Source organism: Felis catus, chromosome C1 (assembly GCF_018350175.1).
Source record: "Felis catus isolate Fca126 chromosome C1, F.catus_Fca126_mat1.0, whole genome shotgun sequence".
Taxonomy (NCBI): domain Eukaryota; kingdom Metazoa; phylum Chordata; class Mammalia; order Carnivora; family Felidae; genus Felis; species Felis catus.
The window spans coordinates 127,842,063-127,869,429 of NC_058375.1; the positions used below are offsets into that span (position 1 = coordinate 127,842,063).

Below are 27,367 nucleotides of genomic sequence, written 5' to 3' on the forward strand. Positions count from 1 at the left end.
TGACAGCTGAAGCATGCTCACTGTTGCTTTCTGAGGGCTGAGTTTCCAATATACCTGGGTGCAGATGGGTCGGAAATGAATGGAATTGGCAGAGTCGATTGCTGTCTTTTTTATTACTGTTCAGTGTTTCATTTTTGCTGTGACCCCGGCAGATGATAGCAGATCACTGGGCTTGACCAGGAGTAGATGATTTCTTATCTGATCATTCTTTGTGTGTATCTGGGGTGAGTGAAGGTCTTTAATATTGAAAAGTCAAACAGCATGGACCGTTTCATCCACTGTCAGCTTTGTCTGTTATTTACAGGCCCATTCCCTTAACTTTCCAATTAAAAGAAAAAAATCGGCCATCAGCAGCTCAGCCTGATAATGTCAGAACGTGGAAGTTGGAGACAAAGACACATCCTCTCCATGGCTCTTGGGTCGCTTCTGGGCAGCATTGGGTTGGACACACAATCCCTTTTTTTTCTGCCTCACGTGGTTGAGTCCTGTGAGAAACATCCATCACCACGGGCAAGCGTGATTTAACTACGTCATGCTGAGGGCTTGGCCGTAGCAGGGACTATGTGCCAGGAGGGATGCATTCTACAACCAGAAAGCTCTTGACAGTATATAGAGCACTATTTTGAGATTTCTGTGATTTAGTTGAAAATGTTAAAAAGACTTCTATTTCCTGGGGGATGAATGGGAGCTAAGGACCCAGTGTTCACATTCAGGAGGTAGATTGGAGAAGCAGGGGAGGAGGAAGGTGGTGATGAAAAGGAAACATATAAAGACTGGGTCTGAGATTTTACCCCACTCGCGACTTGCAAGCCAAGTAGTTAGACTGCTGCAGTTTTATGGGTGCTGATGGACTCCTGGTTCAGGGACAAAGAACTTCGTTACTTCACACAGTAGTAGTAGCATGAGAGTCAGTGTTTGTGCCAGTTCCCTGAACCCCATTCCCACAGGGTGATATGGAGAGGGTCGGGTGACACCCACAAATGCAGGGAGTTGTGTTACAGGAGACGTACCCTGAGTTTAGGGAGCCTGAGTCTTTTTCTTTCTTATGTTTGTAAGTTTATTTATTTTGAAAGAGAGACATCGTGAGTGGGGAGGGCAGAGAGAGGGAGGCAGAGAATCCCAAGCAGGGTCCATGCTGCTAGCACGGAGCCTGATGTGGGTCTTAAACTCATGAAACCACAAGATCATGACCTGAGCTGAAACCAAGAGTTGAACACTTAACCAACTGAGCGCCCAGGCACCCCCTGAATCTTTTATAGTGGGAAACAAGCCTGCTTGCCCTCAGCTCTGGAGGGAGATGTTATCTTCACCTATGGGCAAGCAAATTTATTCTTTGCTCTGGAGAGAGATACTGTCTCTGTCTTCTAAGGCTGTTCTCTATATAGATACCCTGGAAAAGATAGTTTTGGGGAAAAAAAAGCAATCAATGCCACCCTTTGCAACATGCGCAGAAACCCAAGGGATGCGTGGACAGTTGTCTTCCAGCAGGAACAAACACACATGTTTTTGCCCTAAAGTTGCAATTTTTCCCTTCCTCCCTAGCTACCTCAGGTGAGTTCACCTCTGGCTTTGGAACCTAGCAGTTTTTCCTCTCTAGTTCCTAAGGAAATCCAGGCAGACAGATTCCTGCCTAAGCTTGAGGCACAATTCAAACTCTTCTTGGGGGCAAAGGCTGAGAACTATAAAAGTCCTATTCACTTTAGGACCACTGTATCTTTTAAAAAATATTTGTGTGCTCTTTTCAGCACAACTGGACACTTGATCTATTGGAGACGTTGATGCCATATCATCTTTGAAGTCGATGGGATCGTGGGTTGTTATTTCAGCCGGTCCTTGTTCATTAAGGCAGATTTTACGTTTTAGGCAACTAAGTTTCTGAAGAATCAAGGGTCTGGTTCAAAGTCATTCAGTAAAGATGTGCTGTTACCATGAATCCGAGTCAGCTCTATAGAAATGGATAGTTTCCTGTTGTTTCCCTTATAATCAGAATTTAGACTGGGGTATGTTTTCAGAATGGCTTGGCCAGGAAAGGTTGAGAAAAGAAGCGTGAGAATCCTTAGAATATCCTTCTGAAGCTTCAGCCATTTTCAGGAAAGCAGTCTGTGGGGGCACCTGGGTGGCTCAGGTGGTTAAGTGTCTGACTTTGGCTCAAGTCATGATCTCATGGCTCATGAGTTCGAGCCCCGTGTTGGGCTCTGTGCTGACAGCTAAGAGCCTGGGCCCTGCTTCAGATTCTGTGTCTCCCTGGATCTCTTCCCCTCCCCACTTGTGCTCTGTCTCTGTCTCAAAAAATAAATAAACATTAAAAAAAAAAAAACATGTGAAAGAGATTGCTAGTTGCCTACTCAGTATCCATTTTCTCCTTTTGTAGGAGAGGGCTCCTGTATATTTGAATAGGCCGTTTGCCCATTAGAAAAACTTTCATTTGTTAGCTTTCCTTAAAGTTGGGGCAATCAATGACTTGTGGGTAGAAGTAAGTTCCAGCACACTTAGCTTGCTGTCAGGAGACCTTTACCTTTTCCCTGTCCCTCTGTCCTGCTAGGAAAGTGGCTGGGATGACTCAAGTGCCAATCTGGGATCAGAAGGGCACCCCATAAATGGAAACATGAGTTAAAGGTAGTAGAGCAGAAACCTAGGTGGAGCCTACATCACTGTGAACATCTTGGAGCCACCATACCAACCCTGGAGTCCCTACCCGGGGACCTCTTCATTGTGAGAGAGAAGTAAGTCCCTGCCCCCTCCCTTTTTTTGCCATTGTGTTTTTGGAGAGCAGATGCATGTACCTCCTTGGAGATACTAGGTGCTTGTCGATACCTAATTGTAATCTCTGAATGTTCACTGTATCTACTTGGGTTTTTTAGTTGCAAGTAACAGAAACATTGGCTAATTTTAGCTTAACAGGGCTCCAAAGAGTGAAGTGAGGGCTGAAGAACTAGGCTGGAGCATATGGGCACCAGATTGCTCTGGAAGATACTGGTAGCAGGCTCAGCTCATTGATCTCATCGGTGAACCCAATTTCTTGCCAGACCTTGTGTCAATCAGCCAAGATTCAACATCTCAGGGAGGCAAGTATTTGATTGGCTGAGCCAAGGTGTCATGACTGTCCCAGGCTAAGGTCACATAACCACCCTGCACCAAGTTGGTGAGAGGAAGAACAGAGTGGAAGGAACTTTCAGGGACCCCCTCCAGCTCCCACTATGGAGGGTAGACACCTGGATTTCTTTCTTTCTTTCTTTCTTTCTTTCTTTCTTTCTTTCTTTCTTTCTTTCTTTCTTTCTTTCTTTCTTTCCTTCCTTCCTTCCTTCCTTCCTTCCTTCCTTCCTTCCTTCCTTCCTTCCTTCCTTCCTTCCTTCCTTCCTTCCTTCCTTCTTTCTTTCTTTCTTTCTTTCTTTCTTTCTTTCTTTCTTTCTTTCTTTCTTTTTTAAAGTTATTTATTTTGAGAGAAAGAAAGAGAAAGAGAGAGCAAGCAAGCAAGCAAGCGTGCATGAGCAAGGGAGGGGCAGAGAAAGGGAGAGAGAGACCCCTAGTCAGACTCCACACTGGGAGTGCAGAGCCCAATGCAGGGCTCGAAGCCACACACCGAACCATGAGATCATGACCTGAGCTGAAACCAAGAGTCTGACGCTTAACCTGCTGAGCCACCCAGATGCTCCCTCCTGGATTTCTTGTCCCACAATGATTGCATCCAGTAGGGGGCAGAGGGAAGTCCCTACAGGGCAATCAGAGAGCTGTTGGGAGGTGCAGAGGATTTAAACTTTTCTGTGATGAGGTGAATTGGTCGAGATAAAAGGCAAAGATTGTTATGCCATGAAAACTTCAGGGATGAGCAGTTCCTGACGGGTCTGCCCTCTTTGGGGACACAGGCTTACAATAATGGCACAGCCTCTGAGGAGGGCAAAAGTTTCACGTACAAGAGCAAAAGAGCTCTTTTGATCTTCTCCGGTTTATGTAGCCGTAAGTGCTATTCCATGGTAAAAGTACTGACACATCTCTTTCCTCGGCTGCCTGTTCTTCCCTTAATTGGGCTGCAGTTCTAATTCACACTCATTAACCCACCCGCAGCAATTACTGGTCTCTGCAGATCTCCCTAAGTGGGGGGTAAGTAATCTTGTCCCCCTGTGGTGGGAAGTCAGAATTCTAAAAATGATCAAGTGCTGTTCCCAGGGCTGTGAGGTGTAATGATACTGCAGTGAGGTAAAAGCAAATTATAGTCTGCGGTTAAGGTGGACATAGGTCATCAGTTAAGTAACGGTTGCCTCGGAGAGCTGGCCTCAGTGTGAAGATGTTCGTGGATGTGATGCTGTAGCCTTGGAGATTCCAACCATGCATAGAGTATTAGTGAAATATGTCCAAGAACGAAGAAACTCAGAAACTTGGACCTTTAAGGTCCCCACCAGACGCGCTTTCTTGTTGCAATCATATTTAATATATATCGATGAGGAAAGCTATCAGGAGGAAAGCAAAAGCTGGAGTCATTGCCATGCTTAAAACTCCAGTGATTTCCCAGAGTCAGTAATATAAAATCCAACCTCCTCATTCTGGCTAATGAGATCTCTTATAATCTGACCCTGCCTTCCCATGTGCTCTCCCTTTTCCCTCTGGTTCTACCTGTTACTTCAATCATTTTGGTTTTCTTTCAGTACTGGAAGCTGGTTCTTGCCCCTTTGCATTTGCTGCCTGGGAATGCTCTATCCCACAACTGTTCTTGGCTGACTCCTCTTTGCCATTCATGTCTCAGCTCAGATGTTGCCTGCCTTCTGGGACTCCGGAGCCCTCCTGCCTGGCTTTCTTCTTGGCTGTATCATGTCCTGGTTGTGTAATATTCAGCAAGCACTGAACTGCTCCACGTTTCCTCTCTTGCTCAGCTGTAAATCAGGATTGTGATATCCTTATATCTTTATATCCTGCAGTTTATAGAAGTTGATATAAATGGAGCCCTTAGGACATTGCCTGGGGCACAATGTTACATTTAAGTATGACTGTCATTGTTGGGGTGCCTGGGTGGCTAAATCGGTTGAGTGTCCCACTTCAGCTCAGGTCATGATCTCACGGTTCGTGAGTTCGAGCCTCTCGTTGGGCTCTGTACTGACAGCTCAGAGCCTGGAGGCTGCTTCGGATTCTGTGTCTCCCTCTCTCCCTGCCCCTCCCCTGGTCACAATCTTTCGGTCTCTCTCTCTCAAAAAAAAAAAAAAAAAATTAAAAAATTTAAAAAAGTATTACTGCCATTGTTATAGGAGCTGCCACTCTGAGTCACTCTGTCACTGAATCTGGTTGGTTTTCTTTGTAGCACTAGTCAGTGTTTGAAATTAGCAAGGTCTCAAGGCAATAGTTGCACACCCATATTCATAGCGTTATTCACAATAGCCAAAAGCTGGAAGCATCCCAAATGTCCACTGACGGATGAGTGGACAAATGAACTGAGGTATGTCAGTCAGTCAGTGGAATGTCAGTCTCAACAAGGAAAAAATCCTGTCACAGGCTACAACATAGATGGAACTTGTGGACATTATGCTAGGTGAAATAGGCCAGACACAAAAAGACAAATACCACATGACTGTGCCTATATGAGGCATCTGACGTAGTGAATATACTGAACACTGAACTATACACTTAAAAAGAGTTAAGGTGGTTCCTGCCTCGTCCCATGACCTGAGTCTTGAGCACACACTGTAAAAAAGCTAAGAGATAAATCCTCACCCAGCTCAGTCTTTGGAATGATTCTGTATGTGGGAGATAAACTTTCTAAGACATGATTATCTGGAAGGGACGCTGTCAACCTCTCTCCCTTCAGGACCGTAACTGTCATATCACCTGGAGAAGTACAACCAAATCAGGCTTTGGGGTTGCCAGAGGGGCCGCTGTGCTTGCCTAACTCCTGGAAAACAGCAGAGTAGGAAGAGCTGTGTTCCAAACTTCCCGCGTGAACATATTTTCCTAGCTCACCTTGGCCTGTGGGGTTTGTATGGTCTCAGTCCTTGTCAACAAAACAGAAGGCTCTCAATAATCCTAACTTCAAAATGACTAGAATGCCATGTCAGATTTCCCAGTGCCTTCCATTTGGTACAAGTGATTCCTGGTGGCCTTCACACACGTTCCCCATGGGTCTCTGGTTTTGCAGGTTACAAGGATATACAGGATCTTTGTGAGAATTAGGAAATATCGCCACTTTCAGATTTACTTAGGCTAAGTGAGTTTTCCTGCGGGGGATAGAGTCCTGAGTCAGGAGACCTGGGAAGGGAAGCAGAATGCAGGCTGCATTTCCCCTCTTCCACTTATTTGGCTGGTGCATTTTGGGGGGACAGAAAATGGTGCCTTCATTCCAGGCAGCCCAGAGGGGTCTAGTATGCACCTCACTGGATGTTAAAAAAAATAGTTAAGGTGGTAAATTTTATGTTATATGATTTTTGTCACAATAAAAATATATAAATGATGCTAGACCTGGATTCTGAGTAAATAGATTGCAGTGGGTGGGGTATTTGCATTTAAAAACATCTCCCTGGAAGATAGTGACACCCACCAAATTATAGTAACCACTGGGCTACACAGTCTTTAAAGAGGTCTCTGTGGTGTGGATTTAGAGCATTTAAAACTTGCACCCTCCCTGATGTAAAGCTCTAATTATGTGGAAGAAAAATGATCCGCAAATCCTCCTCATGGGTTCTCTTTAATTTTGTCGAATTAATCTGCTCTTCATCTGTATTCCCATCCCTTGCTGCCCTCTCAAAGTGGAGGGTGATAATCCACAGACACAGGGCATTTGGAGCCGGCCCACCGGCGTGTTTTCCCCGTAGTGTCCACAAGGTGGCAGGCCAGGCACTTGGATTTGGGCAGCCAGGAGTGCGAACAGCAGGCAGCCCGCGGCACCCGGGGAGTTCGATCAAGGGGTGTGAGGGACCCCATGCCTTTGCAGGGTTTGGGGGTGCCCGGAGGAGGTGGTGGGGTTCCCGATGATGCCCAGGCTAGAACTCAACCCGGCGGGTCAGTTTCCCAGAGCCTGCGTGCAGGGGAAGGTGAGCAAGCCCCCTCCCCACCTCGCCCCTCCCCCGCCCCTCCGTGACTGGAGTGGCCACAGCCACTTCCCCTGGGGCTCTAGTGCATCTCTCCCAGGAAGGCGGGCGTTTGAGTGTGTGCACGTGTCTTCAGGAGTAATTTTCGTGAGCTCTTCTATTTTTCTTTTTTCTTTTTTGGAGGGAGAGCAATGTTTTGGTGATACTTTCTTTCGAATAATTGAGGCCTGAGGCATAACAGGAGATGTTCTGTGTTGTTTGAAAACTCCTAAGTGATGGGGGGAGGGTGACTCCAGTTAACAGGCACCAGCTGTTGGATATTTAACAGGCATCTTAAAATTACTGATTTGCTGAGCCTTGACCCAGCAAGGGGTCACAGTCCCCAAAAGTAAATAACTCAGTGAGTGGCTTGGTGACACGCTGGGAAGGAAAGTGGAGGACTTTTGACGTGATTTTAACGTGCTGTTTGTATCTCAAGCCAGGGGACTGTGGCTTTCAGCAGGTACAAAATGCTTGCAAGTGCAAAGAAAAATGACAGGAGAGGAAGCAGTGCCCGTGGGGCATGGAGAGCACAGGCTTGGGGTTAGATTGGCATGAGTGGGGACTGGGGGTTTAGGACAAGTCCCTTGCCCTGTCTGAGGCTTGTTTCCTTGTCTGTGTGATGGGGGATGAGAACACCAGCATCAGGGGTTGAAGAGTAAATGAAATGCGGATTCATTCGTTCACTCAAGACCAATATGCTGGGCACTAGCTGGGTTCTGAGGGTGCCAAGACCATAAGTCCCTTACCATCCAGTGTGGGGACTGATATGTGTAGCAACCTCTTCTGTGCAGCAGGAGAAACACACTAACAAGTTTGCATGGGTACCCTGGGGCCAGGGGACTGGCTAAGGGGTGTTCAGGGAAGGAGCTTAGAGACACAATGTATCAAGCAGAAGTAGCAGATTTCAACCCAGGGATGGGGGTAGGGGTGGTCCAGCCCAACCATGCTTGTAGTTTGGAATGTTTAGTGTTTGCCACCATGGTTTTTCTAAAAATGGAATTCTTTGCCTTCATTTAAAAATGGAATGATTTCACTTGGAATTCCATGTTTCCAGCTTCTCTGAAAAAGTATATATCGATCTGGCTACACTGAAACAATTTTACTGCTCGAAACACTGGTTTAAAACAAAGTAGTGGCTCCCTTCTTTAGACTGTACACCCCATTCAATTTGCTTTCTTGTTCGCTTTCCATCCCTAAACCTATGGACATTGGAATGGGGTGTGCAATCTCTAATACAAAGTGTCTACAGCAGTGGCACCTGATGGGTACTTAATACCTATTTCCTTTTCTTCTTCAGGGCTGAGATGGCCTCCCAGGTTGTTCCCCCAACAGTGACAGATATTTCTGAAGGGCTCAATAAAGAAGAATGAAGGAAAGAGAACACTTGCTGGAGCCACAGATGTAAGGTCAGGATTTAGTTCACTGGGTTTTCTGTCAGGTCTTGGGGGTCCTCTCACCTTCAGAGAGAGGTTCTGGCCATGACCACGGGCCCCTGGAACGTCTGGGAGTGTGGCTGAAGTTACAGGTTGTATGCAAGCCTTTCATTGTCAGCCACACTTGGCTCTTTTTAGAGAACCACGTGTAAATCCTTCTCCAAAGTACCATTTCCCCACAAATAATAGAGGCCTATTGTTGGTAGGACTCAGCCTGCAGCTCTGTAATAATGGCATTTTCATGAAGGAAAATCACATCCCCACTGTGAGCACAGCCGAGAACATGAAACCTACTATTGAGACATTCTGGTTAAAATGAAGCACTCTCCAGCAGGATGTGCCTGTCCATGGGGGTGTGTGGGAAGCCAGGTGAGAGGGCTTTGCAGGTCCTGCTGGAAATGAGTAGGTAAAAAACATCCGTCCATCTGAGGATGATTAATATCAATCATGGGGCTGTTAGGAAGTCCTGGCCTCCCCTTCCTGGCAGGAGGTGAAAGTGGATAATTCATGTCACAAAAGAAGGAGCCAAGGGAGACTAGTGTTCGGTGGCAAAGTAAAAGAAGGGTGGGGGGAGGGAGGGGCGGGGAGCCTGCATTGTCAGGTCCAGACTTGAAAATTCAGGGGAATGGCCACACTCAAGGGCTCCTGCCTTTTAGGGGCTTGAGAATGGGGCCATTTGTAGGTGACGGTGGGTTGATGTGGTTGTGCCCTCCTGCGCAGGTTCCCACCCAGCTTTAGGAACCAAGAGGTTTGGAGACAGCTGGGGTGCGGGGCCTGGGCCTAATGCACGGAGAGGGGGGACCAGTGAGCCCTCCATCCCCAGATGCTCAACTACCTTTTGTTCTCATTAGGTTAAAAAAAAAAGTTTTATTTTGCAAATTGTCTGATATACTCAAGAGTATAGAGACTGGTATAGACCACTGATTCCTGCATGTTAGAATCACTTAGGGATCTTTCAGAAATCCTAATGCTGAGGCACCCTCCCAGACCATTTAACTCTCAGTCTCTGGGGTTGGAACACAGGCATCAGTATTTTTGAAGCTTCCTGGCTAGGTCACATGTACTGACAAGTCTGGGAACCTCTGGTATCTGTGTCACCTGGCTTCCACATTTACCAACCGGTGGCCAGTCTAGCTGATCTTGTAGTTCTTGTGTCCTAGATCCACATTTGTCCATTGTCTCCAGATTATTTTATTTTATTATTATTTTTTAATGTTTTTCTTTTTGAGAAAGAGAGAGAGCTTGAGTGTGGGAGGCGCAGAGAGAGGGAGACGGAATCTGAAGCAGGCTCCAGGCTCTGAGCTGTCGGCATAGATCCCGATGCAGGGCTCGAACCTGCGAACCGTGAGATCGTGACCTGAGCCACAATTGGGACATTTAACCGACTGAGCCACCTAAACGCCCCTTCAGATTATTTTAAAGCAAATACTAGATTTACATGATTTCATCCTTAACTGCTTCAGCAGGCATTAAGAACTTAAAAAAAAAACAAACACAATAACCTTATCCCTTCAAAAAACTTATTTAAACAGTGATTCCTTAGTATCATCTAATGTTCTATCTTGTGCTCAGTTAAACTTTTGAGACACTGATTTCTCTCCTTTATTTTTGATTTTAATTTGATTCCAAAGGGATAAAGAATGCCCCCGGGCCCCCTCCCCCCACCCAGTTTTGAGGGGTGGAGTTGGTGAATGGGGCACACAGTTGGCTCATCCCAGATTACCTGCCTCTTTTCCTTAGCCCCGCCCACATTTGTGGGTGAGAGGACACCCACAGAGGCAGAAATGCTCATATATTCATTCTTTCGGTGACTGTCCATTGGGAGCTTCCTATGTATGCAGCCATTGTGTTAGGTGCTGGGGGACTGGGTCTGTCTTTGCCACTATTATGTTCTGTTTAGCACAGAGTGTGGCACAAAGTAGGGACTCAAGGTATATTTAGTTCAGCTACAAAAGTGAGTGTTTTTATTACCATTGCTGACATATTGGCTCCAGGTATGCAGTACCCCTTTATGAATGCATAAAACTTTCACATTGTACCTTTTTACTTGAGGATCTGAGAACATTTTTCTTGAAATAATTTTCACCACAGCGTCATGTGGGCTCCCTAAATGAGATGAAACAGCATAGCAGAATTAAATTCTTCGCAGCGGAGTTAAAGTGAGAGCAAGGGCAGCCCCAATAGTTGAAATGCAAACACACCATGTAAGCCTCATTTCAGCTGGGACCTTTCAGCATCTTTTTGCCTTTGAATCCTTTCAAAGGAGTGCTAACATGCAGCAGAAATTGACTGGTTTGAAGCTGACCTTCTTTTATTTCCTTTGCTCAGCCGCTAAGTGAAACACTTAGAAACAAAACAATAAAATGTCCAGAACGCAACTAACATAGCCAGGGAAGAAAGTGAGATCTCCTTGACGCATACATTTTTTAATGGAATATTTTTATAGTTATCACACTAGTACATTTGATACAGAAAATTTGAAGAATATAGGATAAAAGTATGAAAAGTGAAAATCACCCATATCTTACCGTCCAGAAATAACTACCATTATCTACTGCAGATAATTGACCATTTTGGTGTATTTTCTTCTAGTCTTGTGTTTTTTTTTTTTTTCTATGCCTATATTTTCTATAGACTCTATTTTCTGATTTCACTGAAGTTATTGTTAGCTTATTTAAATGCATTTAGGACTTTATGCCTTTAAAAGCAATTTTTAATTTGTTTTCTTCTTTGTTCTTCATTATAATTCTATAGAGGATATAGGGAAGATGTTATTTTCTTTACAAGTGAGAAATCAAGGTCCAGAAGGTTAAGTGATTTTTCTCAAGGTCATACAAATTGCCGAGGACTCTCATTTGTAATTCAGGGGTCTTTGTGTCTGATGCCAGTCCTCACTGTGCATAGAGGCATGACCCATCAGTGGGATAGCCCTAGGATTACTCATGGCCATGGGACTGACTGCTTCTTCTTTCCCCATCTCTGGAAGACTTAAGTCAGAGGGTTAAGACCCACACACCTGGTACAGTCTAATTGTTGGTGCAGGAGGGAGGTTATAGGAGATTAAATGCTATCACTTAGGGGACAATCCAACCTGCATTCTGGATAATGTACGTTGTTAGGCACTTGTTGACTGTATCATATATCATGGCCTTTGACTTCCAAATCCTTACCCCCTGCCCACTGTGTCCCCTTCTAAGGGATGCTGCCCGGCCACCACTTCTGCCTCAACTGCCAGGCTTAATGCCAGGCATGGCCTGTGCCCCAGCCCCATCATATCGGTAGCTTGTGGGGGTGGGGTGGGGCCTGACACAGGCATGGCCAGGCCACCGTAGATTATGATTATGATGTGGTGTCAACAGATGAGTGAGAGCAATCAGTTGTTCTTTCTCAGGAATCTGAGCTAGTAAACATGAGGAAGATTGACCAGGGATGTACTGAGGTAGAGTCAGGACAGAGTCATGGCCAAAGCCATGTGTAAAATAAGATGATGAGGGAGCAGAAGATAGGAATATGTTGGCAGAGAGAACTGTGTGGTTCACAGAGTGAATCACGAATGCCAGAGGGGAGGAGAGAGGGAGATCAAGAGCTGGCCCCCAAGCCTCTTGTTCTTGGGGTTTCTGGGTTCACATCAGCCTTGCTGTGTCTTACAATAACTTTCCTCCCCCACCCCTTCCTGGAGGTAACTGGCTTGGGTCTCTTTGTCCCTTCAACCAAACAAGGGCAGCCTGTCCTAATAGTCACAGATTCATAGCCTGATAGACTGGAAGAGACCTGCTGGGAAACCTCACTTACCCTCCCAGTTTTGCAGAGGGAAAGGACTTCCCCTGGCTGGTCCATCTCCTGACTCCAATCCTGGTTTCTTTCTGTCTCCAGGCCACATGCTTTCTTGGTTTCTTCTTGCAGCTCAGCCATGTTATTATGCTTGAGGGCTGGGATCATGCTTTCTATATCTATTTCTTCCACTTTGTTTTTCTTTGTGTATTGCCAAACAGAATAGATGCTCAATAAAAACTTGTTAAATTGAATTGGAGGATACTTGAGGTTTGAGTCAGTGATGGAGGTGGCCATTGGTAAAAGCTCCCTTGACTGATGGATAGGTGGGCATTTTGGATAAGTTTGAAACAGGACCTTTTGGCTCCTGTGTGGTCACCAGTATTTCAGGTTGGAGGTGACTCTTCATACTGTGGATTTGCCACAGCAAAACTAAACAAAAGAGGAATGTTTCTTCTGAGTTTGATGGGTCAGAGTCTGTTGCCAGTGGTTGTGTATCCAAGACAAAGCAGGTTCAGAGAATGGTGCCCATCCGATTGGATTAGATATCTGCTGGGCAAAAATGGATGTGGTGTATTGCCTTTGGCAGTCTGGATTTTCTGAATCTTTTTTCCAACAATATAACCAGGATTTGACTTGAGTAGAGTAGGAGGGGAGGGAAGAGTAGCTCAACATATTTTTTTAAAATATAATTTATTGTCAAATTGGCTAACATACAGTGTGTAAAGTGTGCTCTTGGTTTTTGGGGTAGATTCCCGTGGTTCATTGCTTACATACAACAAATGCTCATCCCAACAAATGCCCTCCTCAGTGCCCATCACCCATTTCCCCCACTCCCCATCCACCATCAGTTTGTTCTCTGTATTTAAGAGTCTCTTATGGTTTGCCCCCTCCCTCTCTGTTTGTAACAATTCTTTTTCACTTCCCTCTCATCATGGTCTTCTGTTAAGTTTCTCAAGATCCACATAGGTGTCAAAACATATGATATGTCTTTCTCTGACTGACTTATTTCACTCAGCATAGTTCCTTCCAGTTCCATCCGTGTTGCTGCAAAAGGCAGAATTTCATTCTTTCTCATTGGCAAGTAGTATTCCATTGTGTATACAAAGCACATCTTCTTTATCCATTCGTCTGTTGATGGACATTTAGGCTCTTTCCATAATTTGGCTATTTCAACACGGTTTTGAACTGAAGTCATGTAAGTCTTCATTTTTCAGCAAATATTTATTGAATGCCAGTTATGTACTCGGCATTATTTTAGATGCTGAGACTAGGGCAGGGGTCCAGACCTACAAAAACCCCTGCTTTTCTGGAGTTTACATTCTGTTGGAGATGCAAAGTTGGATAAAGGAAACGTGGCATGTATTAGCTTGTCAGGGCTGCAAAAACACAACACCCTTTGTTGGGTGGTTTACATGACAGAAATTTATTGTCTCACAGTTCTGGAGGTTGGAAATCTGAGAGCAGGGTGTCAGCAGGATTGGTTCCTTCTGAGTGCCCTCTCCTTGGCTTATAGATGGCCATGGTCTCACCTGTGTTTTCATATTGTCTTTTCTCTGTGTCTGTGTTCAAATTTCCTCTTCTTAAAGAGACACCAGTCATACTGGATTAAGGCCCACCCTGCTGACTCCACTTTAACTTAATTAGCATCTTCAAAGATGCTGTGTGAAAAGGAAGTCACATTCTGAGGTACTGGGGGTTAAACCTTCATCATATGAATTGTAGGAGGGACACAATTCAGCCCATAACATGGCATAAATAAAAAAGGTCATGACAACTCATTGCTTTTAAAGCACAAAGATTTGGTGTTGCTTTTCCAGACTGGGGAAGGGTTGCTTGCCCACCTATGAGGCCGGTAGCCAGTGATGGCTTGCAGGGAAGACTGACTTCAGGCAGCACGGTGATCTGGCTTGTGCACTGAGTTTTCCTTGGTGAAACTACCCAGGCTACATGAGAGTTGAACCACTGACCTGGACTGAATTAATATGAGAATCCAAACAACTGGGAAAGAAGCCCAGGCCTTTTGTTCTTTCTTTCTTTTTTTTTTTTTTTTAATTTTTTTAAATGTTTTTTAATTTATTTTTGAGACAGAGACAGAGCATGAACAGGGGAGGGTCAGAGAGAGGGAGACACAGAATCTGAAGCAGGCTTCAGGCTCTGAGCTGTCAGCACAGAGCCCGACGCGGGGCTCGAACTCATGGACCGTGAGATCATGACTTGAGCTGAAGTCGGACGCTTAACCGACTGAGCCCCCTAGGCACCCCCCCCCAGGCCTTTTGTATATGTGTATTTTTAGTGTAGCTTGCTGGAAATAAGTGAATTTATTTTCATAAACAATGACTCAGGGAAAGACTGCAGTCATTCCACAGGAAAGCTTTAAAGCTGTTTGTTTTTCCCCCTTAATCACCTCCTATTTTCCTAATGGGATTGCAGTGTGTGTGGTTCCTGCTGTTTTATATACTTTGTTACCATGTGGCCATTGGTTTCTCTTTTCATTTATGCTTTTGTGGTTTTACTGAATAAACGACCTTCTGTGTCATAATGAGTTCCTGGATCTTGACATGCTGAGCATAAATCTGCCAAATCTGGAACTGCTATGGAAGATTCAAAAGATGGCTTTTGACATAAAAAAAAAAAAAAAAGGTGCTGAAGGCACATGGGAGAGGGGCACGGTCCTCCAGGGGCTTTGATGCAACAGATGCCTAGCCCAAGCAGTGGTGTGTAGGTTTGGTCCGTCTGTCAGATCGGAGAAACCATCCATCTGCCAGCCTGACAACAAGGACTTCTCTCGTTGGCACTCAGGGACTAATTTGTTAGTAAAAAGCTTTGCAGGCCACTGCGTCCCAGGGAGAATTGGTGGAGCAATACAAAGGGTGCAAAGTCAGCTTTTTTGCCAAAGCAGCCTGTTGAAAAAATGAAGGATTCAGATAAACAGAAGAAGCAGGTGGACTGATTAGAGGCAAGAGTAGGAAGAGAAGTTGCTTGCTTTTTTTTTTTTTAAACTAGGCTCCATGCCAAACCTGGGGCTTGAACTCATGACCCTGAGATTAAGAGTTGCATGGTCTACTGACTGAGCCAGCCAGGAGCCCTGGAGGAGAAGTTGTTCTTTGTGATTCCTTTGTTCTTTTATTGCCTTAAAAAAAACTTTGTAGGAATGTCTATTGATTGATTCCCTTGTTCTTTATTAATTTACTGAACATTTGTTGTGTAACAGGGGCTGAGGTAATATATGATCCTGTGTTAGGGAGGTGATGTCACCAAGATGCTGGAGTAGGAGACCCCATCCTCCACCCTTCCACAAAGATCAACTGTTAGGTGGCTATCCATGAACAAAAATAGCCCTGGGAGAGTTCTGGAGTCCACTTAGGAAACTTCAGCTATGCAACACCTGAGAACAAAACACCCGGCAATAAGCACACAAAAAAGGGAAGGAAGAACAGCTTCGTTTTGTCTGTGTCATCTCATCTTCCAGGCTGAATCTGTTCAGTGCCAAGAGAGAATCCCCACCTAGGAAGAATTTCCCTCACTGGAAAAGGGCGTGTGTGACCAGCTTCCCCAGGTTTCTGGGGGCACTGTACCCAGGATATGCTTTGGTTTCACTCCACCTAGAAACTAGCAAAGCTGAGCTGTATAAGAGACAAGGAACAGCAGAGGCTGCCAATACCAGCCACACAGCAGGAGAGACCACAGTTCCCAGTGACCTGCTCTGTAGAGGATGCCAGCCACTGAAGAAACTAACAAACCCTCTGCAGATGTACTGGTGTTCGCCCCACAGATATTTGTGTTTGTGCTTGAGTCCCTCCCTGCCCTCTACCGCTCCCCCTACCACCACCCTCTGGAGCCTGGGCTCTGCACCTGCGGCCAGCCCCACTGCCTGTGTTGTACAAGTGCAAGGTGACAGCCTAGACCCCCATGGCTGACCTCACTGCTATGTGTGCACTTGCTGGGCACCTGCACGTCACAGGCTGGACTCCTGTCACCTGCCTTTATTGTTGTGTGTGAACGTATGATGAGGCCATGCAGCTGTGGAAGTGCATCCTCTAGTCAAGGCCCCTCCGGCTTGCTGAGGGCCCAGCCCCAGCACCGTCTGCTGTCCCTTGCCTGCGTTATGCAGCTCACCTGTAGCTAGCCCCTTCAGCTGTGCACCTGCATGCCTCCTGTCCGATTCCTGTTACTGGTCTGGTCTCCACTGCCGTGTGCCTGTGGTGGGACCCGACAGCCACAGGAGTGCATGCCAACCTCAGGGGTCCCCACAGCTGCTTGTCAGCCTGAAACTGGCCCTGACTCCTGTCACTGGCCTGCACTACTGGTGGGTTCACCTGCAACTAAGCCCCTTCAGCTGTGCACCTTTACTCTGTTGGCCTGACTCTCGTCACCAGCCTTGATTGCTGTGTGCATGCTCATGGTGAGACCCTATGGCCACAGGAGTACATGCCAACAGTCGGGGCCCTTGCAGCTGCCGGTGCACCCACAGTTGACCCCAGTCCTTGTGGCCAGCCATGGCCCTTACCATTATGTGTGTTTCTGACGCCTGCCATTATGCAGGCACCTGCAGCTGGCTTCTGTATCTGGGTGTGTATACACCACCACATACTCATAGCCACTACCACGCCAGCCCTGGTCCCTGGACCTAGAGGCATTGATGAGGACCCCAATAGCCTTTGTAGCCACTGTGGACCCCCACAGCATGCGCCAGATACCACACGGTTGCCAATGTTGTGGGCCCCAGTGGCCCGAACTGACAAAACATCACGCCCCTGTAGACCCAGAGATGCCACATGCCCCCTCCCATCAGTAAAGTTTTAGGATATAAAATCAACGTGCAGTCAATATAAGATTTTAGGATATAAAATCAGTAGGATATAAATCAGTAGGATATAAAATCAACATACAAAAATCAGTAGCATTTCTACACACTAACAACTATCTGTAAAAGAAAAAAAAGATCCAGTTATAATAGATCAAAAGCAATACAATACTTAGGAATAAATTGACCAAAGAGTTGAAAGATCTCTACCCTGAAAAGTATAAAGCACTGATGGAAGAAATTGAAGAAAAAAAAAAACAAAGGGAAAATTATTCCATGTTTATCGTTTGAAACAGTTCATGTTAAAATCTCCATACTACCTGACGCCATCTATAGATTCAATGAAATCTGTGTGAAGTTTCCAGTGGCATTTTTCCAATATAGAAAAACAATCCTAAAATTGTATGGAACTACAGAAGACTCCAAACAGCCAAAGCAATCTTGAGAAAGAACAAAGTGGGAGGTATCACACTTCATGATTTCAATTTATATATTACAAAGCTATAGGAATCAAAACAGTAATATACTGACATAAAAAGACACGAAGACTGAAGAAAAGAATCCAGAATCTAGAAATAAGCCCATACATACATGGTTGTCTAATCTATGATAAGAAGGAGCCAAAGAATATGCAATAGAGAAATGGTAATCTTTTCAATGAATGATGTTGGTAAAACTGAATATTTATAGACAAAATAATGAAATTGGGCCCCTATCTCATGTCACTCATAAAAATTAACTCAAAATGGATTAAGACTTAAGCGTAAGACTTGAAACTGTGTTACTCCTAGGAGAAAACATAGGGGAAAATCTCCTTAACATTGATTGTGGCAATGAGTGTGTGTGTGTGTGTGTGTGTGTGTGTGTGTGTGTGTGTGTGTAGGGCACCAAAAGCACAAACAACCAAAGCAAAAATCAGTGAAGAGACTACATCAAACTGAAAAGCTTCTGCAGAACCCAAGAAACAATCAGCAAAATTAAAGAGGCAACCAATAGGTGGGAGAAAATATTTTCAAACCATGTATCTGATAAGGGGTTAAGTTAGTATTGTAAATATATAAAGGACTCATACAACTCAAGGGCAAACAAACAAAAGATGCTCAACATCGCTAATCATCAGGGAAATAGAAATCACAACCACAATGAGATACTGCATCATACCTGTCAGAATGGCAATTCTAACAAGATAAATTCTGTTGAGGATGTTGACAAAAGGGAACCCTTGCACACTATTGGTGGAAATGCAAAGTGGTGCAGCCACTACAGAAAATAGTATAGAGGTTCCTTAAAACGTTAAAAATAGAACTACCATCTGATTTGGTAATCTCAATTCTGGGTATATATTCAAAGGAAATGAAACCACCCTCTTGAAGAGATAGTGCTTTCCCATGTTCATGTTCATTGCATCTGTATTCACAATAGCCAAATGTGGGAGCAACTTCATTGTCCATTGATGGGTGAATGGGTAAAGAAAACATCTGTCTAACTACATATATATCTCAAATGTGATACACATTGGAGATACACACACAATGAATATTATTCAGCCATAAAAAGAAGGAAATCCTTATCATTTGTGATACCATGAATGGAACTTATGGATATTATGCAAAATAAAATAAGTCAGAGAAAAACAAATACTTGACGATTCTACGTAGATGTGAAATATGAAAATGTTGAACTCATAGAAACAGAGGTGATTGATGATTACCCGGGACTGGAGGATGGAGGTAACTGAGAGATGTTGGTCAAAAGGTACAAACTAAGATGAATGCATTTTGGGGATCTAATGGACAGTAGGTGACTATAGTTAACACATACTGTATTGTGAACTTGAAAGTTGCTATGAGAGTTAAACTTAGATTTTGTCAAACTACCAGCACCACCACAATAAAATAGTAATTATGTGAGGTGAAGGATGTATTGACTCAACTTATTGTGGTTAACATTCTGCAGTATAGAAGGATATTGTCACTGTACATCTTAAACAGCACAATGTTACACATCAGTTACACCTCAATACAGCTAGAAAAAAATTTTTTAAATTATACAGCAGCAACAAAAGCCTGTATTAGTCTATGATAAAGAAATAGACTCCAAAGCAGGATTTGGTTTGCAAGGATTTTATTAGGGAAAATACCTGACCTTCTCAGGTACCATGCTGACCATTTTTTTTTTTTTTTTTTACTTCTCTCTGTTTTTCACTCAAAAATCCCCCCAGTTAGTCAGGAAGTCCTATCATTCTGTGTCTGCCCAATCTCTCATAACCATTCCCTTGAATTCCCCAAGTTCAAGTCTCTCCTTTCTTGCCTGGGTAGTTACTGTAGGTTCATCGCTGGTTTCCCCACCTCTGATAATCCTGCCTCTGCAGCTTGGCCTTCACAGCCAACCTTATTGTCCTCTAATACAGGTAGGATCATGCATCTACCCTCTTAGAACCTTCCTAGGGGCATTGCCTGTAGTTTGGATTCCTCTGCTTGTGAATTTCATCACTCCCCCAGCTGGCCTTGCCCTTTCTTCCATCACATCTGCCCAGGATCTGCTCTTGTGGGCTGGAGCCTGTGTCATGTCCTGATCATGACCTGAGCCAAAGTTGGAGGCTTAACCAACTGAGCCACCCAGGCACCCCATAGGTATTTATTCTTTAAGCCTCAGTTCAAGGCCCACCATCTTTGTGAAATGTTTGATAACCAATGAGAGTTAACTGTTCTTTACTATAACATATAGCTCTTTAAGTTCCTGTGCCGTTGGTGCTGACATTTTTCCTCTTTCTCTAGACTGCAAGCTGCTGAGTCCAACAGGCACCATATCTTATTTGTCTCTGTGTGTAGACTGGTGATTAGTGTGTATTAGCATGTGATTCTGCTCAGGTGTTTTAGGTGTTCAATAAGGGTTTACTGGGTGAACAACTATCATCAGCCTATTGGGTTTCTGCCCCAGAAATCGGCCCCACCATCAACTTTAAGCTCAACTTGTCCAGAAATGGAGATCATGATTCTGCCCATGCCAAAGGTTGTTCTGGTTCCCAACTTCCCTAGTCCTATCACTTTCCGTGGAATATCTGGGGCCCAAAGACTGAGCCATCCTTGATTTTTTTTTTCTCTTTTCTCCTATTATACCTGTTGGTCTCTAGGCCTTGCAGATTTTAGCCCAAATATGATAAACATCTGCCCTTTCATGTCTGAAAAATCGGCTCCTTATCAGTTCCTGCTCGGTTTATCTTGATAGAGTTTTATCTGGTCTCTTTGGGGTTCCATCTTCCTAGAAGTGGTTTAGACTGGTTGTGTGCTAAGCCAGCCATAGAACAAAGAGCATAGACAAAGCCATTGAAGGCTGTGAAACATGTCTACATCTCAGGAGCATAGTTAGGGCTTCACTATCAAAAAGTAATTTTCATACATTTTTTTTTTCTTATCCCAAAGTAATACGTTTGGTGCAGAAAAAGATTTTATTTTTTATTTATTTATTTTTTAATGTTTTATTTTTATTATTTTTGAGACAGAGAAAGACAGAGCATGAATGGGGGAGGGTCAGAGAGAGGGAGACACAAAATCTGAAGCAGGCTCCAGGCTCTGAGCCATCAGCCCAGAGCCCGACGCAGGGCTTGAACTCACGGACTGTGAGATCATGACCTGAGCCGAAGTCGGATGCTTAACCGACTGAGCCACCCAGGCGCCCCCAGAAAAAGGTTTTAAAACATCAACGGGAGAGAGGGAAGAAAATAAAAATGACATACAATCCCACCACCCATGCATTTTGATGTATCTCTCATGTGTATGTATTATGTATTTATTTTTTTAGTTTGCATGTATGTGTTGTATGTGGGTGCCTGTGTGTGCCCAGATTCTCCTGTTTAGGGTTAAATTTAGCTTTAAGTGACAGAAAACCCAACCACAGTGTCTTAAACTGATGGATGCTTATTTGTCTCACCTAGCGTGAGAGCTACAGAGAGGGGATAATTGGCAGATTTGGTGGCTCATGATGTCGGTGTTGGAGTCTCTACAGCTCCCTTGGCTGCTAAGACCTAATGGTGGTTAAATGGCTGTGGTTTTAGTCACTTACTGTGGGGAGAGGGTAGAAGGGGAAAGGCGACACCTGTGGATGTTTGGCTGGGTTTCACTGGCCCGAACTGTGTCACAAGACCACCCCTGGCTGCAGGAGAGACTGTGAAGATGAACGTTTAGTTTTTATGCCTTTACTGAATGGCAGGCAAATGCAAGAGTCCTGAAACTGATGTTGGGTGGATTGAACTTCAGTATCTACCCTAGAGATGATGATGCATTTGGTATAGTTGTCTGCAGTGAGATGGCTTTCTTAGGATAATTTCTATAAAATTTATGGCTCAAAAGCTATACAATCTAAAAAAAGAAAAGCTTTAAAGAATTACTTCTCAACTATGTTGATAGCAACAGTGATACCTGGCTTTTATTATGTATCACACATAATAAAATGACTTTGGGATGTAATCAAATGTAGTTTCATTTTGTCTCACATTGCCCCTTTAAATTTTATTGGGTAGGGGTAAGTAGGGGTATGAATTTCCCTTGCATATGATGAAAATTTGGGCAGGTCCATGGCTTTTCTGCTCTCTTAGGCAGCAGACAATCCAGTGGTTATGTTAGTTGCAGACACATTTCAGTTAGGATATCTAGACCCTCAAATTAATCAAATCTCTGAACTTAATTATTGTGAGATTGTGTGTTTCCCACAGCTGGACCCTCACTGCGTCTGACCCCTTGCCAGAGCAGAGGCATGGATTTCTTCTTCTGTCTGCTCTTCTGTCTGTATCCTGTAACTGCTGTTACCGACCTCAGGAGCTCTCAGAAGGATGAGGGGCGGGGAAGGAGGGACAGGAGAGCTGTTCCTTGAACTGCCATGTGCTTCACACTCCCAGGCCTGGCAGATAGTCTTAGCTGACTCCTTCTAATCACTGCTTGGTGAGCTGTTTGGGAATGCCTCTGCCTGGGAGCCCCTGCAGCTCCTTGATGCAGACTATGTACTTCCTCCCTTCCTGTGCTGCTCCCATTCCGGTTCTCTGATGTTTCTCCGCAGAATCTTGCCCTAGGGGGCCTCACACCCTCTCTGCCCTAGGCATCCTTTGGGGCAGGCTTTAAGATGGACCCAGGCTGGCTTTCCCCTGTGATCCACATCCCCTTCCTATAAATCCTGGGGTGCAGGCAAGTGCCAACTCTATGCCCTCTCCTGCTTCCACGTGCTGCTGGGTGTTGTCTACAGTGCACGGTGTCCCCTCAGTGCTGGGATAGACTTCATAGTCCTTGAAGGGCCCAGTGAAGGCTCTCTTCCCAGGCTTGAGTTGACAGACAGCACATTCTGCCCCCTTCACATGGCAGTGTAGGGTGGGACTCACAGTGTCTTCACAGTTCTGTTCAAAATAGTTGCTTCACAAATTCCCCCTTCCTCTCCTCTGTCAACATTTTATATTCCCAAAGCAAATAAAGGTTTCTGGGTGGGGAGCTCAAGAGTCGTGAAACTGGTTCCTAGCCATTTCCTATAAATTCTGCACTGGAGCCTTGTCTTTTTCTGTTCAGGCTTTTCTCCCAGAATACATAGATTGGATGGTGTGCGAACAACACAAATTTATATCTCACAGTTATGAAGGTTGGGAAGTCCCACTATCGAGAAGCTGGCAGATTTAGTATCTGGTGAGGGCCTGCTCTCTGGTTTATAGATGGTTGTCTTCTTTCTGTGTCCTCAGTGGTGGAAGGGACACGAGAGCTTTCTGGAGTATCTCTTTAAAAAAAAATTTTTTTTTAATGTTTATTTGAGAGAGAGAGAGAGAGAGAGAGAGAGAGAGAGAGAGAGAGAGAGAGAGAGAGAAGGAGAAGGAGAAGAGAAGGAGATACAATCTGAAGCAGGCTCCAGGCTCTGAGCTGTCAGCACAGAGCCTGATGCGGGCTCAAACTCACAGACTGTGAGATCATGACCTGAGCCGAAGTCAGATGCTTAACCAACTGAGACACCCAGGTGCCCCTTCAGGGTCTCTTTTATAAGGGAACTAATCTCTTATGTTGGGGCTCTGCTTTCATGACCTAATCATCGTCCCTCTGCCTCCAAACACCATAGCATTGTAGAGTGTATGCATTATATTACAGAAACATTCAATCTATAGCAAGGCCCTTCTACACTCCCTTTGTTGTCTGATACCTGTGGTATCAGAGTTGCAGAATAGACAGGAAGAATTCCAGGCAAGCATCTTCTTTCAGATGAATGCAAGGCTGTGTAGCGGGTGAACCTCTCATCAAGGCTTCTCTAAAGGTGGGACAAAGAAGGTTCTTACTCTCTCTGGAAGTGAAAAAATAAAAGCCAGCAATTGTCCTGGCAGTAGTGAGTATGTATAATGATTTACATTATCCAAATGGCTGGGAAAGCTGAAAACTGGCTCATACAGGAGGTTAGGCAAATCCTTGCTAAGGAGTATAATGCTGCGAACTGTCACTGTCTATTTAAACTTCACAGGGAGTGCCTTATGGAAGAGGCAGCTGGAATTATGTTCTTCCATAGAATAGAGTGTGATAGCTTCTCACACTTAAGGCTGTCCACAATGCAAGTGCAGTGGCTGCCCGTGGTGGCCAAGGGCTGAAGGGTGTGCTGAAAGTCCAGTATCAGGTCTTTGCATCAAAAAGATGCAATCTGGGGCATCTGGGTGGCTCAGTCGGTTAAGCATCCGACTTTGGCTCAGGTCATGATCTCGCGGTTCATGAGTTTGAGCCCAGAGTCAGGCTCGGGCTCTGTGCTGACAGCCCAGAACCTGGAGCTTGGTTTGGATTCTGTATCTCCCCCTCTCTCTGCCCCTCCTCCACTTGTGCTTTTGTCTCTCTCCCTCAAGAACAAATAAACATTTAAAAAAACTTTATTAAAAAAGTAAGGATGCAATCTGGCTACAAGATCAGTGGCCACTGGTGAATTTGGGGCACTTGCTTCACACTGGACAGAAATGCTGGCTGCAGGACTCTGTGGCTGACTTTGACTGGAGGCCTGGTGGAAGGGATGGATGTTAGCTCATATCCCATTCCCTTTCCAGAAATCTTGTCGTGTTCTCCCTCCCTCCATGCACCCTACCCATCTCCTGAGCCTTGGCTCAAACCCCCTCTTCCATTAAGCCCTCGTGACCACATGCCTGGAAGCCATCTCTCCTTGAGGTCATGCAGCAGGTGCTGCTATGTCCTTCCTCACGTTGTTGCCTGAACCCTGTGTGAGGAGGACTTCTTTGCAGTTAGCTTATATGCTTTTTGGGATTGAGAGCTGACAATGCCCGAATGAAAGATAGGAACCCAGGGTGCTCTCATGAGATACGAATCCTAAGAAGCCATCATGGGGCCAGGACCCTCTGCTGTGGAATTTATCCTTACTGAATAATTGAGCACTGTCCATTTCAGCTTGAAGGCTACAGATCTTTCATTTCTTTACCCTCAGCAGATGTTAACTGAGCACTATTTATGTGCCAGGGCCATGGCTAGACCCCAGGACACTTTAGGAAGAGTCCAGTTTTGGGGGAAGCCTGGCATGTGTATATGTGTAATGAGGGGGAGAATTCCATTCACTCAGGGCTAGGGTGGGCTTTCTGGCAAGATGAGCCCTCAGAGGCTCAAGCTGGACTGCTCTTTCCCAGGGGATGGGTGTGGCAAGGAGGGTCTCTCCTGGAACAGAGAAGGCAGGCATCCCTGGGAATGGATAATGTATCAGGGAGGGTGTGAGAGGAGAGATTTTTGGCACTGGGAAGCTTTGGGGAAAAGGATGGGTGTCTAAAGAGGATTTCTATGAGCCTTTCCCATGGATAGTGCAGTGTAATCCTATCCTCCCCCCAGCAGTGTCCTTTAAGGAAAGCATGGCCGATTTGGAGTATGGCAAGTACTTGGTGTGGCTCAGGGTCCTTCAGGGTGGCGATGGGGGTTTGAGGTTGAGCAGGCGGCCTGGGTAGCTGGAGTCCATATCACAACCTGTGTGTCTTCTGGTGCCCTTTGGTGAGAATGTCCTTTTGGCGAAATTTATGCACCTTAATTAATTTTACTTCACTATTTAATCTCTTTAATATGTTCCATTAGCTAATATTATTTACTTTTGCCTTTTTCATCTGTAGTCTTTATTGTATTACTGTTCCTTTATGATATCATCTTACTGTTTATCTTGGCTGTCTTTTATAGTTCTAACATTTTCAGAGCATACTGTTAAACTCATCAAATTTATTTTCCAGCATTTTTCAATTTTGCTGGTATTCACCTCAGCACGTTTTAAGCTAATGTTTACTTACAGCTTTTACTTTTTACTTTTTCAGAACTGTTTTTGTCCTTTTAGCTCTTTTCATCTTATTTCTGTCATGGATAGCTGTGCTGATGTCTGGCCTCATGTCAGACCTGCCTTTTCATTTTCCTACAGTCCCTGGCAGTGCTGTAGGCAGAGTGGGTGGCCCTAAATCTTTACAGACAGAGTGACTGAATGCATGATTCATTCATGTCTAGTCAATCACCGGGTCCTGGCCATTTTACCTCCTGGACGTTTTCAACCCAGCCCTTCATCCTCTCTGCCGCTGTGCCGGTACTGGCCACAACCATCTTTCACCTGGGTCCCCACACAGCCTCCTAATGGCCTCCCACTCCCTCTTTCCTTTTCTCCAATCTATCCGCCACCCTCCAGCACAATGATATTTTTAAAATGTAGAAAAAAAATATTCACACTCCCGTTTATTTTTGGCTAATGAGTGGAGGATATAGAACATCTTTAAAAATCACAAGAGTGCACATGCTTCTGGTTTTTAAAAAAATCGTTAGTTTAAAAAGTATTTCTACTTTAGAAAACTTCAAATCTAGATAAAATGAGAGAGAATAGTGTAGTGTAGTGTAGTGAACCCCCTTTCCCCATCACCTGACTTGAACCACAGTCGACGATTCACCCTCATCCCTCCTTTTTTGTTTTTATATGTTGCTTGAGTAGCAATATTCATATATATATATACACACACATATATATGTATATATATAATTAAAAATTTTAAAAAATTTTTATTTATTTTTGAGAGAGAGAGAGAGAGAGAGAGACAGAGCATGAGCAGGGGAAGGGCAGAGAGAAAGACACAGAATCCGAAGCAGGTTCCCGGCTCTGAGCTGTCAGTACAGATCCTGGTGTGGGGCTTGAACCCCCAGACTGTGAGATCATGACCTGAGCTGAAGTCAGATGCTTAACCAACTGAGCCACCCAGGTGCCTCCTTATATTTTATATACATACGTATTTTTATTTTCAGTGCCACTTGACATTGCAGGATCGGGTGCAACCACTCCCATCTGCACCCACTAGCCTAGTCTTATCAGCAGGCTGTCTGTTTCTCTTCATCTCTTTATTGCTCCTATACCCTCCTGGGGGAAGCCCTTGCTTTCCTCAAACTAGCATCCTTTCTCTCTACTGGCAGGCATGGACATCTTTGCCTGGGGTATCTAGTTTCTCCTGCCGGACCCCATACCTTGGATGTCTCTTATTTTCTTCTTGTATTTGAGATCCAGGCTTCAAGGTCCTGAGCTCAGGGAAGCCATCCTGGGTCTCCTTCTCTGACTCTTATCCCCACTGCCTTTTCCACCTATAACACACTGTTCTCTCCTGCTGTAGAATTAATTACACTCTTTTATAATTGCCTGTTTACATATTTATTTCCCTCCTAGTCTCTGAGCTTCTTGAGGGTAGGATGTTTGTCCCCACCCCCTCACTTTTAATTATGGGAAATAATGAATGAAGAGGCATTTGATCTTGTCTTCGGGGATGTTCTGGCTGCCGGGGATTGGGATGCTCTTGACACCTCTTTGTTACCCATTGATTGCACATGTCACCATTTGTGGTCATTCACATGGCATTATGCATCGTGCTCAGCTCCACCTGGGACCCCTTTGGTGAATAGTGACGGCAAGCCAGAGCACCCCTGGACTCACCCTCTCTGCTTTCCTGCCAGACTGGGGACTTTCTAGGGCATGAGAGTCTGTGCAGTGGCCAAAATGTGGGACGGATCTGTGCCAGTACCTCATCCTTGCCCTAGGTCCTGGGGCTGGGGGCGGAGCTGGGTCTGCATCTTCTGGGGGTGGTGGGCAGAGACATAGGATGGCTCTTCATATAAATGTCTGAGGCTGCCCTCCGGAAGTCAGTCAGCAATTCTGACAAACAGCTCACAGGTCTCCATGGGATTGCTTTTTGTTAGAGGCATAAACGTTGGACTGCTTGCCTCTTTGGCCTTTGTGTAAGAATGGAGCGTGTTTCTTCAGTAGGCTGTATCTTATCCTTTCACCTTGCACTCATTTATATCTGGATG

At 44.9% G+C, this 27,367-nt stretch overlaps 1 protein-coding gene across 7 annotated transcripts in view; it reads left to right on the plus strand.

Moving 5' to 3' along the window:
• The window catches only part of THSD7B (thrombospondin type 1 domain containing 7B), a 1,583,202-nt gene that overhangs the window by 379,713 nt on the left and 1,176,122 nt on the right, over positions 1-27,367 (plus strand). For 4 of the 7 annotated variants that reach the window (XM_045033714.1, XM_045033716.1, XM_045033717.1 and 1 more), the window contains one exon: positions 8,347-8,455. The exons of 2 other annotated variants lie outside the window; for them this stretch is intronic. The gene's annotated coding sequence lies outside the window, so the exon portion shown is untranslated. Of the gene's footprint in view, positions 1-2,542; positions 2,724-8,346; positions 8,456-27,367 lie in introns of all 7 variants that reach the window. One more of the 7 variants, XM_045033715.1, reaches the window with a different exon arrangement.